General features: G+C 40.2%; 1 protein-coding gene across 1 annotated transcript in view; it reads left to right on the forward strand.

The window, feature by feature from the left end:
• Positions 1 to 13667, forward strand: part of C8H7orf25 (chromosome 8 C7orf25 homolog) — a 201278-nt gene extending 187611 nt beyond the window's left edge. The window contains exon 3 of the transcript XR_009701744.1: positions 13511 to 13667. The gene's annotated coding sequence lies outside the window, so the exon portion shown is untranslated. The remainder of the gene's footprint in view (positions 1 to 13510) is intronic.
• The last annotated feature ends 4326 nt before the right edge of the window (positions 13668 to 17993 follow it).

Below are 17993 nucleotides of genomic sequence, written 5' to 3' on the forward strand. Positions count from 1 at the left end.
AAACCAAAAACTTCCTGTATCAGTATGTTTAGTGTGGGTAGGCTTACGAGACAGAAAATGGGGAGATTTAGCATTAAAATGTGAAAGCAGTACTTTAAAGATTGACTCAGATAAGTATGACCTTATTCAAATATAGGTTATAACTCCCAGGAGCATTCTAGAACTGATTTAATCCCACCCATTTGTTTTGGAGAAGTAACAAAGATCAGAGGTAATTGACACCAGGGCAGTAGTTTTGAAGAACTACCACATGACTACAGGAAGACCATGAGGACTAAAAGCCCTTCTGTCTCCCAGGCAGCGTGAGTTGAGTTTAAAAAGTGAAAGGAGGCCTGGTCTGCAAAGGCCTCAACATCGGCGCTTCTGCTTGCACCACAGAAAACGTGAGGGTGTTCTGGGCTCTGTCCCGGCTTTGCTGCCACTAACTTGCTTTGCTATTTTATACTCATCCTGTGATTCCCCTGGACCTCATAATTGTTCATCGCACACCTTTATAATGAGGGTATTGTGTCTGAAAAATTGAAAAGTAACGTCTCAAATTTGAGGGTTTAGTCTCCACAGTTCTTAGACTGAGTCAAGCAACACAAGGAAAGACGATGGTTACATACACGTTTCTTTTCTTTTTCTTTCTTGTCTTTATTTCCACCAGAGACACTTCTGGTTGTAGAATCAAGGGAAGGTAGTCTAGGAAATACTTACTGAATCTTCCTGGTCTTCTGATCCTTTTCTGTTCAGTCTTCAGAAGTACTGGGGTGTGCTCTCCTGGGCCTGCTTCTTCTCAGAAAGAGACCCCAAGCAATCTGGATGACCTGGTGGAGAACCACAGCACGGGCGTAGATTAGGGACCATTCTTTCCAGGCTCTTCCTGAGGCAGGTCTGCACACCTCGCTCAACCAACACAAGCTGCCTCTTGTCCCATTCTGCCCCCTTTCCTTGTGCCCCACACTAACCTTCCTTCTTCTCCTGAGGAAAGCTCCTTCCCATCTTAAAGTCTCCAGCCGGTGGGATTGCATCTGTCAGGAATGCTCCTTCTCACTCTTCTTCGCCCAGGAATGTCCTACTCACCACTAAGCCTTGACTTCCTTAGGGAAGCTAATATCTCTTCTTTAGGGAAGCTTTCCATAGCCCTCTGTCCTGATTACCATCCTAGGTTCGGGACTCTATGGCATACTCTTTATTTCCTTCCAAGTGCTTATTGCAAATTGAATGATATAGTTTTGTGTGTAGGTATATGTGTGTGATCCTTTATTTATCGCTTTCCATCCCTTCACTTTCAGCTTATGTGTGTTCTTAAAGTTAAAGTGAGTTTCTTATTGGCATCATATTATTAAAATCTGTTTTTCTTTTAAAAAATGCATTCAGTCACCCTGTGGCTTTTTGATTGGAGAATTATTCCATTTCCATTTAAAGTTCCATTTATTTGATAGGTAGAACTTAGAACTGCCATGTTGTTAACTGTCCACTCTCAAATCTCCTATTCAGTATTGTCCTAGAGTGTTATCCAAAGCAATAAGGAAAAAGAAAAAAGGAGAAAAGAAAAGAAAGAAAGGAAGGAAGGGAGAAAGAAAGGAAGAGAAAGAAAGAAAGAAAGAAAAAGAGAGAGAGAGGGAGGGAGGGAGGGAGGGAGGGAGGAAGGAAGGAAGAAAGAAAGGAAGAAAGAAAGAAAAGGTTTACAGATGGGAAAGGGAAAAATAAATCTGTACCTATTTACAGATAACTGGATTGTCTATGTAGACAATGCCAAAGAATAGGGAAAAATCTTCTAGAATTAATAAGTGGGTTTAGCAAGGTTACAGAATACAAGTTTAACACACACAAGACAATATTTTGAAGTATATAGTAATATATTTCTATACACTAGCAATGTACATGGAAATCAAATATTTTAATAACAATAAATGTGGAATAGGTTCAGAAATGAAATACTTAGAGATAAATTTAACAAAACATATATGCAATTTGTAATCTGAAAACTACAAAATGCTGATGAAAGGAATCAAGTAAGAACTAAATAATTGGAGAGTACACATGATATTTATGAATTGAAAGAGTCAACTTAGTAAAGATGTCAACTCTCCCAAAATTTATCTATAGATTTAACACAAGCCCAATCAAAATCCCAGCAGGATTTTTTGTAGATATAGACATACTAATACTAAAATTTATATGTAAAAGCAGGGAACCTTAGAACAGCTACTAAAACAATTTTGAAAAAGAAGATAAAGTTGGAGAAATTATATTGAGATTTTAAGGTTTACTGTAATGCTATAGTAATCAAGGTAGTGTGATATTGGTGAAGAGATAGACACGTAGATTAATGGAACAGAATAAATGGAACAGAATAAAGAATCACAGAAATATGGCCAAATAATTTTTTGACAAAGGTGCAAAAGCAATTCAGTTGGGAAATGATAGCTTTTTCAACAATTGATGTTGGAACACTTGGGCATTCATATGTAAAATAAATAAGTAAATAAAGAGAACTTTAACCTAAACTTCACACCTTATACAAAAATCACCTCCAAATAGATCACAGATACAGCTGAAGTTATAAAACTTCTAGAAGAAAACATAGAAAAAAATCTTTATGACTTTGTATTAGGCAAAGCATTCTTAGACATGACACCAAAAGCACTCCCCATAGAAAGAAATGTTGATAAACTGGATCTCATCAAAGTTAAATACTGTTACTCTGTTAAAGAAGTTGTTAAGAGAATGAAAACACAAGGTATAGACTAGGAGAAAAATATTTGCAGTCACACATCTGCTAAAGGATTTGTATGCAGAATATATAAAAACTCTCAAAACTCAGTAAGAAAATAAAAAACCAAATTACAAAATTGTCTAAAGAGCAATTATCTGGTAACTCCCAAAGTTCACTGTACTTGAATGACCTTCTCAAACTATTTATTAATGAGTTAGACGAATCCCTGCTTTCTGTGTCCCCTTTCTGCATTGTCTCTTGGTATAAGAAGTCCTTTTACTCATATAGTGTTCTTTTAGATAACCTTCACAAACAAATTCATTCAGATCCCATTCACACCCTTACTATGTTTTTCTTCTTCCTTAAAGAATGATTGTGTGCATGTGTACATGCGTACATGTGTTAACACTATGGGTCTTCTTTTTTCACTTGTAAAGTTTTATTCAGAAATCCTTTACACATTATGCAGAGGTGAAAAAAGGTAATGTTCAAAGCTTCTGTGCTGGTTTCGGATCTGTGTGTATAGATGGCCGGCACTCTGGGGGCGAGGTAGGGGGCTCTTGGGGTAAAGGGGCCTTCTCAACACCCCTGCAATTGTACCACGTGGGAGGTGTGTCCACTTTTCTGAGAATACAAGACATTTCCCTAGAGCAGAGGAACGTAGCGAAAGGGCACTCTCCATTTTGTTCTGAGAATGTAAGAAATTGGCTCACTTGAACAGGAAAAGGGGAGAAATTAACCATTTAAGGAAAGTCTCTGCATCATTGATTGAAACAACAAGTACAACGACAGAACTCTCAGACGTCTGTGTGGAACGAATACCCTCCTGCTGGCTCAGTTTTCTTTCTGCCCAGGGAACCGCTGATGCCCCAGCCTCCTTTCAGAGATGAGGAGCCAGAGGTATAGGGAGAAATGAGTCACGGAGGTAGCGGGCCTCCTTCTTGTCAGCCCAGGGGGCTGGACTCTCACCTGGAAGGCCCTGCTGGTGCCCCAGGGGATGCGCTGGGAGCCTATCCTGCGGCTGCTGGGGGAGGGACCACGGAGGGAGGGCAATGGTCCCCACCCAACCCCCAGCCTCTGTGCGAAGGAAATGCGCTCTCTGTGTCCCACCCAGTGTTGCTGCGATGATTAATGAGCCCGCCAGCTCCCGGAGTCCTTCCTGAGCTGGCCTGGAGCTTTTCCACAGGGACCCTGGTGAGCATGTCTCAGGCTCCCCTGTCTCTTTTCACTTCCCATCTGATCATTTTTCCGCCTGCACCAAGCTGCCTTCTTGTTGGATTTGTTGCATTTTCTTTTTCTTTCAAGTTTATGTCTCTTAAATAGATAACCACCAGTCTGTAGAAGAAGCGTGACATCCCTAAACATGCATCAGAGCCCCGGGGATGGGGATACAGCTGATTATTCTATTGATGGTGACAGTAAAATAACTTGAGATTTAGGCAGTGAATTTCCAAAAAGCTGAAAACACTGTGTATATAATCAGTCATTTACTCCCAAAACAATCCAGTAAGAAAGAGAGCATATTATATTTCCTTCCTTTCTCCCTCCCTCCTTCCCTCCCTCCTCACTTCCTCCCTTTCTTCCTTCCTCCATCGCTCCCTCCCTTCCTTCCTGCCTTCCTTCTCTCCTACCCCATCTCTTTCCTTCAATAAATGGAACATACTAGGCACCAAGGCATTTTGCTGTATACGATACACAATAAAGCACAAAACATTAAAGTATTGTCTGAAGTCACCTGCTGACTCAAGATATACAATTGAAAAGCTGGTGCTTCTGGTTCTATGACATTCATAACTCAGATATTAGACCTTATGGATCAGGACCATGAGATGACATGGTCCAGGCAGGGAGGTAGAGGCAACCGGGAGCCTGCTAAACATCCTTTGAACTGAATGAGGCTGGGGAAACCCATCTGCCTGTGCAGCCCAGTGAGTCAGGAATAATGTCCAAAACACACCTCTGTCTCAAGCACAGTTTCAGAAATGGTGAGCAGTAAGAGAGTTTGAGGTCAAGATTTTAACAAGTGGGCAGAGCACGAGGAAAGGAGATCTTGGAATCTGCTTCTCAGGCAGGAAGTAGACATTACCTGGGAAGGACTTCCATGGGTTTCCTGCCTTAGCCACTGCTGGGGACAGGGGCAAGGCTCTTGTGCCTAGGAGAGGACCTGGAAGACCAAGATAAGTTACTAACTCCAGGTCCATCGGAGGACAGGTAGACCATATGAAGTAACCATCAGAAGCAGGGAGAACTGAGATCAAGGCAGAAAAAGCAAACGTCAACGGCAAGGCCAATATAGGTGGAGGAGAGAGATCCAACCTGTGGGCTACATGGGGACTGACAACCTTGAACTTCATCTGAGCCCTGTGTTCCTGGAAAGCAGAGACAGATGAGAAATCTTCTCATTTTGTGTTTCAGGAAACAAGGACCACCTGCTCTCCACATTCTGAGACAAGACCCACCTCTACCCTTTCTAAGCGACTATAAGTCCCTGTTTCTTTGCCTCTATGGAACCCTAGGCACCCTACCTTTTCTTTTAGATGATCCTCATGAATGAACATTCTCCCATAAGAGCATTCTCTTTAGGTGTCTGGTGTATTTTGTCTTTCGCAGGACCCAGATCAAGTTACGGTTAGCCTAAAAACTCAAAGTGGAGAGGAATAATAAGTAGGCCAGCCTACAACGTGGCTCTGCGGTCTTCAGATTCTGGAGCTGGTGAGGTCAACAGTCTAAGTCCCAGAGCATGGAGGCCTGGGCCATTGGATATGTATCCTGCAGCCTTCGGGATGTGCTTAGGAACTGGGGTAAGGCTGAGCGTTGTGTAGTGGCTCCAACGTGAGAATGCATCAGAGTTACCTAAAACACCCCAAGTTCCTGATTCAATAGGTCTGAGGAGGGGAGGGGGCTAAGAACTTGCCTTTCTAACAAGTACCCAAGTGATGGGGATACTGGTAGTCCAGAGGCCACACTTGGAAAACCACTGGGGTAGTGAATGCTAGTAGAACCAACAGTGAAAACTCAAAGAAGACAAAGATAAAGAAAATGAAGCTAATTCTCAATAAAATGAGAATGCCTTTGACATCCACTTCATAGGATTGTTGTAAGGCTCATAGGCATAGACAATGTATGTGCATATATCTATGTAAATTATCAAATGCTATACAAACATAAAGTATTTTATATTTCCTTCAATATATGGGGTTCTCTTGAATACTTCCATACCACAATCCTTAATTTTAAAGAATTAAGTAATAGTTGCCAGTGTAAATCACTGAGTTTAGGAAATGCAAGCTGGGTGAGGAGTAGTTGGCATTTAGGATGAATAAAAGGTATATTTCATGGTGAAAGAGAGGAAGTACTTGATCCTCTCTCAGTTTCTAGGCTACATTGCTAAGGAGTAGGAAACTTCTATGACTGACACTTAGATATAAATCACCTTGGAGATTCCCAAGTGTATGTATGAGTCAATCATTCAGTGTTGAATACATTGAGTTTTACATTCACGCAAAACGGCAGCCATTTGTCATTGCCCTCCTTGGAATATGTTACATCCTCAGGGTCCCATAGGGTGCATCCTTGCATTGTACTTCTATTTTAAAAATGCTATTCTGAAGATGTGGCTGCTGCTATATCTGACCTCAGCACCTCTTTGCAGCTCCTACTGCTGGTTTTACCATCTTTAGGGGAAAGGCCCTGCCAACCCCTTTAACTGCTACGTTGTCAGAAGGAGACATTGCCTGTGCCTCTTACATACTATTACTTGAGAATCTGGCTCTTCTTTCCTTCTTCCCACCTCCCTACGCTCCTAAGTATAAATCACCAGCCATAGTCACCCCATTTCTTTCTTAGGGCTCAAATGCATTAACCCTATCAGAAAATGGAAAACAACCCAAATTCTTAAAAAACCCAAAGGAAAGATAGCCAGTGCTAATTATCTTGAAGTAATGTGTAAGTTATTTCCCCCAATTACCTACTAGGTAGGCTCCAACCATTCTGCTTCCTTTAAGCCTTTTCCTAAAAGTCTTAACTTTTTCTATAGAGAAGATTCATTGTGGTACAGTAATGGGAATTCCTCCCTCCTTAGTACTGCCTGGGGCAGATCAATCCCACAGTCATGTCTGCCCTCAGTTCTTTCAGAATCAACTCTGGGGAACATGGTCTCATTATCCTAATAGGACAAGGAAAAGAAGGAAGGAGGGAGGAAGTTTTGACCCAGTATTCCTGGCTCTGGTAAAGTGGGGATCTTCAACCCCAAGAGCTCCAGCATGGAGAAGGGCAGGATAATCTTCTCCACTCTTGGATTGTCGGCACCTCTTTTCTCTCTCGTCTCCACCATCAAGCACAAAATGTCCCAAGACTTCCCTGGCGGTCCAGTGGTTAAGAGTCCACACTTCAAATGCAGGGTGTGTGGGTTCGATCCCTGGTCAGGGTACTAGGGTCCCACATGCCGTGCGGTGCGGCTAAAAAAAAAAATGTCTTCAGGTGAGAAACAAAGTTATTCGCTTTCCCAAATGTGTCAGAAGGCCTTGTGAACACACGTTTCCTCTGATAAGACCACACTGTTGATACGCTTTTTGCATCGGTGACCTGGGCAGACTACAGGTAGGCTCATAAAAATCATCTTTCCGACAATGGCTGGTCCTGAAAGCAAACCCTTGCTTAATTTCACATCCATGACGTTTACATAAATGTACGGTCTTACACAAATACCAACCTCTTTAGGTCTCAAGTCTCAAACAGAAGTTAAGGGGCTAGGCTACATGATGTTTAAAAAACGTTTCTTTTAGTTCTGCAGAGTTTTCCTATGAGAATAAAAATGCATGGATTTGAGTTCCAGATCACTGATCCTTGACCCAGTTTTAGTTTGTTTTTATGTGTTCATTTGTTTGTTTAATGACTATACTCTATAGTTTATAGTAGGATATATATAACTGTATCAGATTGAGCAGTATGAAAATTGGCTTAGATAAAAATGGTTGAATATTTTCTATGGTTCCACCTAATATATTCTAGTAAAGATAATAAAAAGCCACACTTTAAGTGGACTTGAATTTTTTATTGAATATTATAGAATCAGGTTTTAAATTGGACATGATCTCTTAAGATCTAAGACATTTTTAGCTCTAACTTAATGTTGAAGAAATCTCTTTGTCAGAAGTAAATTGATATACTTCTTTTTCTTCCTTTCCATTCTTTTTCATTTCTGGGAAATCTAGATCCTCTAGCCTGAGCCGACGGCCTAAAAGATCTTGTAAGCCTGGAAACTCTCAGTCAGTAACTGGCTTACAGGTGCATGGAATCTTGGGTGACTTTTCTTTGGCATGAAAGTTCAACCTATGGAAACATCCATACTTTTCTTTTTTCATAAGTCACACTAAATTAGCACAAAAACTCAGGAAATGACCAGAAATTTCAATAGCACTGGGCTCAGCTTTCTCTCTCTAACCATCCATTTCTCCCTTTCCTCATGTCTTCACCAGGATGTACTTGCCCTAGTGGGCTGAGATGCTTCCAGCCAACTCACATCTATCTTAATTTCTTTGGCTTCCTTCCCTTCTGCCAGAAGGATTTGTTTTAAAGGTTTGCTAAGATCTAACAAATGCGGAAAGTGGGTTCCATCATATAGAGTGTGGTGATAAAAGCACAACAGAACTACCAGAGGATGTAAGGGACCAAAGCCATGTGGGCCCGTGGTTTTGGGGTACACTCTGTGTTTTTAGGGATTCCTGTTGGCTTCATTCTTCAGCTGTAGGAGCTTAAGGGTACCTCAGATTGATTTATTAATATCTCAACTTTATTCACGTTTCAAGAGGAACTGTGTGACATCTTTGGAATGTTTCAGCCAGAAATCTCAACGCTTTTGCTGCTCAAGTCTGTTCCAAATGGAAAAAAATGGAATTTTGAAACTTATCCCCTAATATCGGTTTCTTTTTTGTTCCTGCCACATCCTGTGTACTCTTTAGTTTCTGGACTAGTGTTTGTAGGAAGGGTTGATTACAAATGATCATTATTTTCCTAGACAACTAGAAAGAGTTAGTTACTTTGGGGAATTAAATCAGCTGAAACTGTACACAGCAAAACAGGTCCCCATACAGAGCTGGGGTACTCACTCAGAAAGAAGGAGGCGTGCAAAGATGTGTTATCATCTGAGAGGCAGTACTCATAGCCTCAGGGCCCCAACTGGTGCCCTAAGTTCTTAACTGGCTTCATACCTCCAGTGTCCAGCCCCATAAAGCCCATAGCTCCTTCCTTGGTTAATCTTCTCCAAGCACCAATGTTTTCTTGTTATTCCACAGCTTAAAAACTTATCCTTAAAGACCATATCCTGCCCTTCCCTTGTTATGTAGAACGGGTGGCCTTCAGCTTGGACTGGAATACAGTATAGGCCATCTTTCCCCATGTTAGCATCCAAAGATCAGCCATTCCACTCGTCCATCACAAACCTGCAGCACATTCAGCTCCCTGTTCATTTATTTATTTTTTAAAATTTATTTTATTGATGTATAGTTGATTTTCAAAGTTGTGTTAATTTCTACTGTATAGGAAATTGATTCAGATATATATGTGTGTGTGTATATATATATATTCTTTTTTATATTCTTTTCCATTATGGTTTATCACACGATATAGAATATAGTTCCCTGTGCTATACAGTAGGACCTTGTGGTTTTCCCATTCTATATATAATAGTTTGAATTTGTTAATCCCAAACTCCCAATCCATCACTCCCTCACCCTCTTCCCCCTTGGCAACCGCAAGTCTGTTCTCTCTGTCTGTGAGTCTGTTTCTGTTTTGTAGATATGTTCATTTGTGTCAAATTTTAGATCCCACATATAAGTGATATCATATATTTGTCTTTATCTTTCTGACTTCACTTAATATGATGATCTCTAGTTCCATCCATGTTGCTGCAAATGGCATTATTTCATTCTTTTTTATGGCTGAGTAATATTCCATTGTGTGTGTGTGTGTGTGTGTGTGTGTGTGTGTGTGTACCACATCTTCTTTATGCATTCATCTGTTGAGGAACATTTAGGTTGCTTCCATGTCTTGGCTATTGTAAATACTGCTGCAGTGAATGCTGGGGTGCATGTGTCTTTTCAGATTATGGTTTTCTCTGGATTTACGGCCAGGAGTGGGATTGCTGGATCATATGGTAGCTCTATTTTGCATTTTGTAAGGAACCTCCATACCGTTTTCCACAGTGGCTGTACCAATTTACATTCCCACCAACAGTGTAGGAAGGTTCCCTTTTCATGGAGCTCCCTGTTTAGAGATGAACGTCCACTTCAGGCACAATTCAGAAACTCGACCTCAAAGCGTTCCTGCCAAAAATATGGTGGAAACTATTATTTAGTAGACATCATTTAAGGCTTATACCCTCCATCCACTTTTGCAGGTCTCTACCCACTCGTAAGTTAGGTTACCAAAAACCAGTGCACATGTTTGGCTCTCTCAAGAAAGCTTTCCCAGAGAATCATGATTTACTTGCCTTCATTTAAGGAACTCTGCAATATCAGTATTTGAAGAAAGGACTTGTGAATCCTGTGAAAGTACAGCTAAAGATAGCATTCCTGTTTCCTCCACATGTATTATGTGGCAAGTATACTGGACAACTCTCAGGCCAGCACTTTTTTTTTTTTTTTTTGGTATTAGGAGTGTTGCTGACTCCAGTTTGGCTGCCCCCCCACCCCGACCCCTTCCTTTTTTTAAAAACTCATTTATTCCTCACCTTAGTTACTCAGGTGTACTTCAAATAATATTGTAAACCATCCTCAATTCTTTCTGAAAAAATGGTAGGTTACCAGTAAATACCCCAGTCTGACCTTCAGTTGGACACCAAGAGACAGAAGAGTCAGGTCTCCAATGTCAAAAAAAATGCTCCACGTAGCACCGATCAGAGCTGATGCCTCCTTGACCACATCACAGCCTCGGATGCTCTGAGCTTCCTTGCGGAATCCTTAGTTGCCCATCCTATTTTCTCATGGGTCCCATACTGCCCCACATTCTTTGCTTGCTTTGGCCCCTGTGGGTAACTTCATTTACAATTCAGGTGCTTTCTGAATCCCTCCTCAACCTGACTTCTAAGGTTCAGTCATTTGAACTATTTAAACTAGCCTGCATGGGAAGGAACTTCTCTTATTGCAGCATTTTTCAAATTTCAGTCAATTGCATCCTGCTTCACATCTGTATCCTTATTTTACTTAGTATCTTTTCTTAAATTCCCTCCCTGTATTTCTGATTGGACCTGAAATACAGAGTCGAGTTCATCATTATTTTTGGTTCTTGACAGACTCTTAACATCAGCGCAATCAAGGCTTACATTTCTTTATTTTGTTAATTACTTAATTACTTCGAATATGTAATAAGTGTCTGTAAACCACCACCCCAAACAAAAGCCAAGATGTTGACAATAAATCCAGCCCTATGATCCCCTTCCACAACCTATCCCCTGACCGTTGCCCCCTGAAAGACATCTTGAATCTTGTATTCATTGTTCAGTTGCTTCCTTTTATACCTGGTCTCATTTCATCAATACGTACATCTAAAATGTGCATTTTAAAATTTTAATTGTTTTTAACCTTAAAAGAAGAATCTAATGGCATGTAATCTTTTGAGTCTTGCTTTTTTCACTTTATATGACTTAGATCTATCCATATTGTTCTCAGTGGCTGTAGTTCATTCATTTTGACCGTTATATAATATTCCGTTATATGAATTCACCACCGTTTATTTTATTCATCTACTTTCCTGCCATTGGGTATTTGGGTGAGTTCCATGATTTTGCTATTGTTAAGAGGGCTGCTGTGAACCTTTTTCTGCACATCTCCTGCATTCAAGGGCTAAAATGTATCTTGGATATGGATACACAGGTGGGATGGTGGCTTATTAGAGCAGGCAAATGTTCCATTTAAGGAGGCAATGCCAAACTGTTTTCCAAAGCAGTCACACCAGTTTTTTCTGCCACCAATCACTACAGGTAGCTCTGAATTCACACCCTGCTCAGTGCTTGTGAGTGTCAGACTTCTGAGTTTATACCAACCGGATAGGTGACAAGTCTCACTTAAACATTTTTTAAAGGGAAATTTTATATTTTTAACCATAAGTAGAAAATTCATATCACTTGTTATAAATAGGAAACCATGAAAATAAATAAATAAAACAAAACCAAAATCATGTTCAAAATCATCACTAGATACTCCTACCTACTGAAAACAATTAGCCTGAGGTCACCGTTTCCTTTATTAAAAGGGAAAGCTAGCAGGTGTTAGAGAGCATTAATGATTTAACAACAAACTAAGACAGTCTGACTGAAAGAGCATTGAAAAGGAAGTGACTTTCTCATTCTGTGACTTACTGTACTTAACTTTGAATACTCTTAATTCTTAAAATCATCTTCATTGCCACCCACATATTGGCCCTAATTTGGTTCTCTGCTGTATTTCCTTAAATAATCTCTTGTGAATCACAGCCAATTCCTGAGTGATCCTGTGAGGTCCTGATATACTGTTGACAGTGTCAACTTGTAATATGGATCTCTTTGAATAAATTCCTATTACATTTCATATCAGCAAACAGTTCATTCCTCAGCTGGACCTAAAGAGGAGAGCAAAGTCTGTTTAGATTTTACATTCTGCTTCGATAGTTAAGAGATTCGTGTTGTACTTGAGGGCTCTTAGTTGAATAGTCTCTTGTCTGTCTGAACTGTTTCTGATCTTTCTGTCTTAGTTTTAACATTTTGTATCACGTATATTTTAACACTGGAAGCTGCCTCAAGTGTCTTGGACGTGTTATTAAATAAATTATGCCATAGAAGAAAGAGCTTCCACTGTGAAAGAAAGAATGAATGTGAATGAAAGCAGTGATCAATACTACTTTACATCGTTTTTAAACTATTGTGTGTGGTTACCTCATGTCTTTCCACCTAGATTATAAGCTGCTAGAAGACAGGAATTACCTTATGTTAAATGTATGTGTTCCTTGGTCCATAGCACAACATTGGATGGTAGGCATCACATAAACACTTGTAAAGGAGTGTGTTTAAGTGACACACCTTCTAAAGGAATGGCAGGAAAGCTGGAAGTGGCAATGATCTCAGAAGGAGGTTGCCAAATTTTGCTTGAAGACTCGAAACTGTAATTCAAGGCTTTATTTAAGTTTAAGAAGATAGTTGTGTAGTGAGAAGAACATATGCTTTGATAGTCAAAGAAACATGGGTTCAGGTTCAATTCGGCCAATGATCCGTTGTGCCATCCTGGGTACATTACTTAATTTTCCTGGTATGAGTGGTTAATCTATAAAATAGGATTCATGAGTCCTTCCACATTTGACTAGGTTAAATAAAGGCAAGACATGGGCTACAGAGCAGATGTTTAAATATTGCTAATTTCCCCTCCCCCAACTTCTCTGAAGGAATTGTTTCCTATGTAGATTTGAACTTCGAAGAGAGTTTCTGCTCACACATAAAAATAAGCATTCATGTTAGCATCAGTTTGATTATATACAATGGATTCGAGTGCTGAGTTTTCATCGCCTTGATGTATGACATCAGGCAAGCATTGTCTTATGTTGTGATAGGGAAGAACAAATCTGACTCCATATTAGATTTTTTCCTTTAACTTTATGCTTTGTGCTCTGTTGCCTGTGCTTAGTCATGCCAGCTCTGCACCTTTTGTAAAAGCATGTCGCCTATAGCCTGAAATATATAGGATAACCCATTCTCAAGGTTCTGACCTTTAAGAGTCCATTCATATAGAGATAAGAAGTTGGAGAACAGAAAATAACATCTGTTTTTTTGGAGGTTTACAGGAACATCATGACCTGACCTAACTAGACAGCTGCAAGAACAAAGGATTCTGACACCAAGAAGTCTGCAACAACCAACCTCATCCCTCCCTCACCTTGCCTTTAAAAGTGCTTTGCTGAAACACCTTGGGGAGTTCAGGGTTTTGGGGGGCAGAGGGCACAAGCCACCTGTCTCCCTGGTTGGCCCTTCAATAAACCTTTCACTGCTACAAACTCTGATGTTTCCGTTTGTTTGGCATCACTGTGAGTTGGGCATACAAACTTGCATTTGGTAACAATGTCAGCTATCCTTAAATGCCATCTGGGTTATCTGGCATTCTCCTGAGATCCAGCCTTATAAAACAGAATGAGGAAGGCCTTCTAAAATCATGTTGCCTTCCCATGCAATAGGACTACTACAATACTGTTTTTCTTCATAAAACCAGTCTGCCGGTTTGCTGGGTGACAATTCTGCTTCAGCTCTGAACACTCAATGTTCCTTCACCTCATACCTAATCAAGGATAAAAGATATTCAGAATCGTGTGGACACTGCATCTCTCCCAAAGGATTCTATTGACCCTGAGAATACGTGCTGGAAATGACGGATAACATTTGCGTTCCGTGTGGGATAGGGCCTTGCATACTCCAAGACACCCTGATGAGAAGGCTGGAGAATGTTATTCACACGAGGCCAGCATCAGATCCTGGGCAAATCAATGGGGGTTCTTGTAAGATATGAATCACGTCCATTATTTGACCCACACTTAAGATTCTGAGTCTGTCAATGAAGTTGGTCAAATTGGCAGAAATGTCTGTTCTGGTCTCTGTGAACAGTGGAGAGGTATAAAATTGCTCTGAGTGGAAAATTCAACTCTAGCAGGAATTACGAGTCTGCAGCCAACACCACCAAGCAAACTGAAAACCAACCAGAATATTAAAAAAACAAATGACCACAAACCATACAAAATGTTCAGGTCCGTGGTATAAAGAAAAATACTCCAAGGACTCCAAAGGTCTGATTTATTAAAGACTTTGATTCTTGCAAATGCATAAAATTGCACAATGACTCATAGAAAATCTGTCCCTCAATGCATTTTGCACCAGGTATAAGATATATGAAGAAAAACCCCATTTATATAAGGAGCCCATGATCACTGTGATTTATTAGGCAATTTCCCCACATGCAATACTGTGTGAACACCAGGCCCAGCATGGAACCCTAACCAAAAGAAGAAATCAAGATGAGGCCAGAGGACCCAGCAAATGTCTGGATTCAAAGGCATGTTTGTGTGCAACTTGGCAGCAATGAGAACAAGTAGGGAGGTTGGAAATCTTAAAGAAAGAAAAACATTTCCTCTTGGGCTCCAACAACTAGAGAATGAAGGTTTTCCCAGAGACCATTCATTCCCAGCTAGCTCTCTGGTCCTACAAAATATTAGGGCCTCACCGCATCCCCACTTTCTTCCAAAGAAGGCAGAGGTGGCCTGATCCGCTGTGGACTGGCTCCCAGAGGCCTTTATTGGAAGTGTCTGTTCCCCTGTGGGCCCCCCTTCCCTGAGGTGTGCTTCCATCGTGCTGGTCCAGAAGATTAAGATTTGCACTGAGCTGCACTGAAATATTATGCCTTAGGGATGCAAAGGCAGGGAAGAGGATACTAGATAATGCTGAAGTCATGTTGGCTGAAAACAAAGTGTGAATTTTAGTCTAAAATGCCTGAAACCACTCCCTCTGTGATCCTGGATACTACATCTAAAATGGAGCCTGTTTGGGATGCTCGAAGTGTATTAAGGAAATTTCATTTAACCAGATGACTAGGAGTAAGTCATGACTTTCTCCAGCTAGTTTCATGGAATATTGCCATGTGGCATATTTCTGTCTCCAGGCACTCACAGAATATTTAAATTACATGGCTGGAACTCAACATGAGATGATATTAAAAAGTTTAATTAAGAAGTTCGTATATATATAACAAATGATGTATGTGTGGAAAAAAGTATATATATATATATATGTATATATATATATTATGTGTATGTATGTTTTCCACAGACACAGAGAATTCCTGAGCAACTTTGTTCTGGAAAGCCCACTCCCTTTCTTTTAAGAAAGCTCAAGGTGGGCTTCCATGGTGGCGCAGTGGTTAAGAATCCACCTGCCAACGCAGGGGACACGGGTTCGAGCCCTGGTCCGGGAAGATCCCACATGCCGCGGAGCAACTAAACTCGTGCGCCACAACTACTGAGCCTGCGCTCTAGAGCCCGCGAGCCACAACTACTGAACCCGTGTGCTGCAACTACTGAAGCCCGCGCGCCTAGAGCCTGTGCTCTGCAACAAGAGAAGCCACCTCAATAAGAAGCCCGTGCACTGCAACGAAGGGTAGGCCCCACTCGCTGCAACTAGAGAAAGCCTGCGCACAGCAGTGAAGACCCAATGCAGGCCAAAACAAAATAAATAAAATAAATAAATAAATTTTAAAAAAAGAAAGAAAAAAGAAAGCTCAAGGCATATGCAGCCTTATTTCAGGCTTGGTAGTTTGAATGTCATGATGGAATTCTGTCTACTATGTTGACTACAGCTGTAGAAGCTGGTGGGCCTCCATGTCTCTTCCTGTACCTCTGGCCTTCTCCTGGGTGTTTTCACTGTAGATGCTCAGAGAATGAATGGTCTTAGTCTCAGGCTCCACTCTGTGTTTGATTTTTAAACTTGTGGCTGCAGGTCAATGAGAACAGGATCCTTCAGGGTGCAGGGATGGGGGGAAAGGAAAAGAAAACTTGAATGTTTCACTTGGGGTCTTTCCTGTCCTCTCTTTTCTCCAATAAGATTTTTCTGTCTGCAGAGGGTCATCCCCTGATTTCTTGAGTTCCCCTTTTCCCGTATTTACCTACTCAGCTCTCCAACTGCATTAAAAAAGCACAGTCAAGGAAAACAAACAAGCCAACAGTTAACTCATCAAAGCACCTATTTTATTTTATTTTTTTACTATGCATTTTTAAGTGAAGCCTAGTTAATTTACAATGTTGTGTTAGTTTCAAGTGTACAGCAAAGTGATTCAGTTATACATATATATATTCTTTATCAGATTCTTTTCCATTATAGGTTATTACAAGATATTGAGTATAGTTCCCTGTGCTCTGCAGTAGGTCCTTGTTGTTTACCTATTTTATATATAGTAGTGTGTATATGTTTATCCCAAACTCCTAATTTATCTCTCCCCACCTCCATCTCCTTTGGTAACCATAAGTCTGTTTACTATGTCTTCAAAACACCTATTTTTCAAAACAACCATTGGAATTCAGGTGCAGGTTCTAATCTCAGTTTCACAATTTGCCAACATTTAATTAATCTGTCTGCACCTCTGTTTCCTCATTTACCAAATGAAGATAATAATAACCAACTCAAAATATAAATGTAAAACATAGGGCCTGATACATGCAAAGTGCTTAATAAAAGGTTAAAAAAATCATCGTTATTAATATAAACAGCTGCTAGATGATGTTGCTTGATAAATTATTAGCAGTTCAAATTCAGACAGATTTTTTTCAAACAGATGTGTGTAGCTACTGTCTCACATAGCCTTGGACATCCTCAGAAGTACATCTGGAATATTGACGTGGAAAAATCCGCTAACAACCCTTCCTTGCTGTTTCTCAGTTATTATCCTATGTTCCCTACTCAGATCCTTGCTTATACTTAAAATTGATGCATTATTTTTACTTCTGATACTTGCTTAATGTTTTTTTCAGCTCTCTGTCTGTGATAACTATTTGCAACATGCTTTTTTTTATCTTGCTTCATGAACAGACCAACAGTCATGGGGAAGTCCACATACACTTTGTGTAGCACAGCACTCACTATAAATGCTGTTGATAATCCTGAATGCAGAAGGGTTCATCACATTTTAAAAGCCTTTCTGTGATTTTTTTTTTGGTGGTTTGTGCCTCACATTGGGCCTTCACATAAGCCTACCTCTAGTTACCAAATCATTGATTGTCTTCTGCAGCCAACCTGTATCAAACTGTATGGTTTCAAGGGGAAAGTCACAAAAGGAAAATGTAAGTTACTCACACATATTGTTCCAGTACATGACCCCAAATTTGAAGGCGACCATCTCTCTTTTTATTCTTTAAATTAGCTCAGAACATCTGTTCTAGTGTCAGAAATGTTGTTAGAATGATGGTGGTAAAAGCATTTTTGACTTATTTGTTGGTCTGGCTACCAGTGTACAAGAGTCACTAGTTCAGGAAAGTTCTTCCCATAAGCCCAAGTGATATAGATATATTACTATCACCCCCAAAGCAAAGATGTCTGATTTTCAATTTATAAACTGATAACAACTTAACAGCAATTATTATAAGTGAACTATATTAGGTCATTGTGTTAATCATCAACCTGCATTTCAGAGCCTTGCGAGGTTCAATTGTCAAAAAGTAATTTTTAAAGTTCCATGGTTAAATGTGGAAAATATATCTCAGCTTGAAAATAAAATTATATACTGTGGTTTCAAAT

Source organism: Eubalaena glacialis, chromosome 8 (genome assembly GCF_028564815.1).
Source record: "Eubalaena glacialis isolate mEubGla1 chromosome 8, mEubGla1.1.hap2.+ XY, whole genome shotgun sequence".
In the NCBI taxonomy this organism is placed as follows: domain Eukaryota; kingdom Metazoa; phylum Chordata; class Mammalia; order Artiodactyla; family Balaenidae; genus Eubalaena; species Eubalaena glacialis.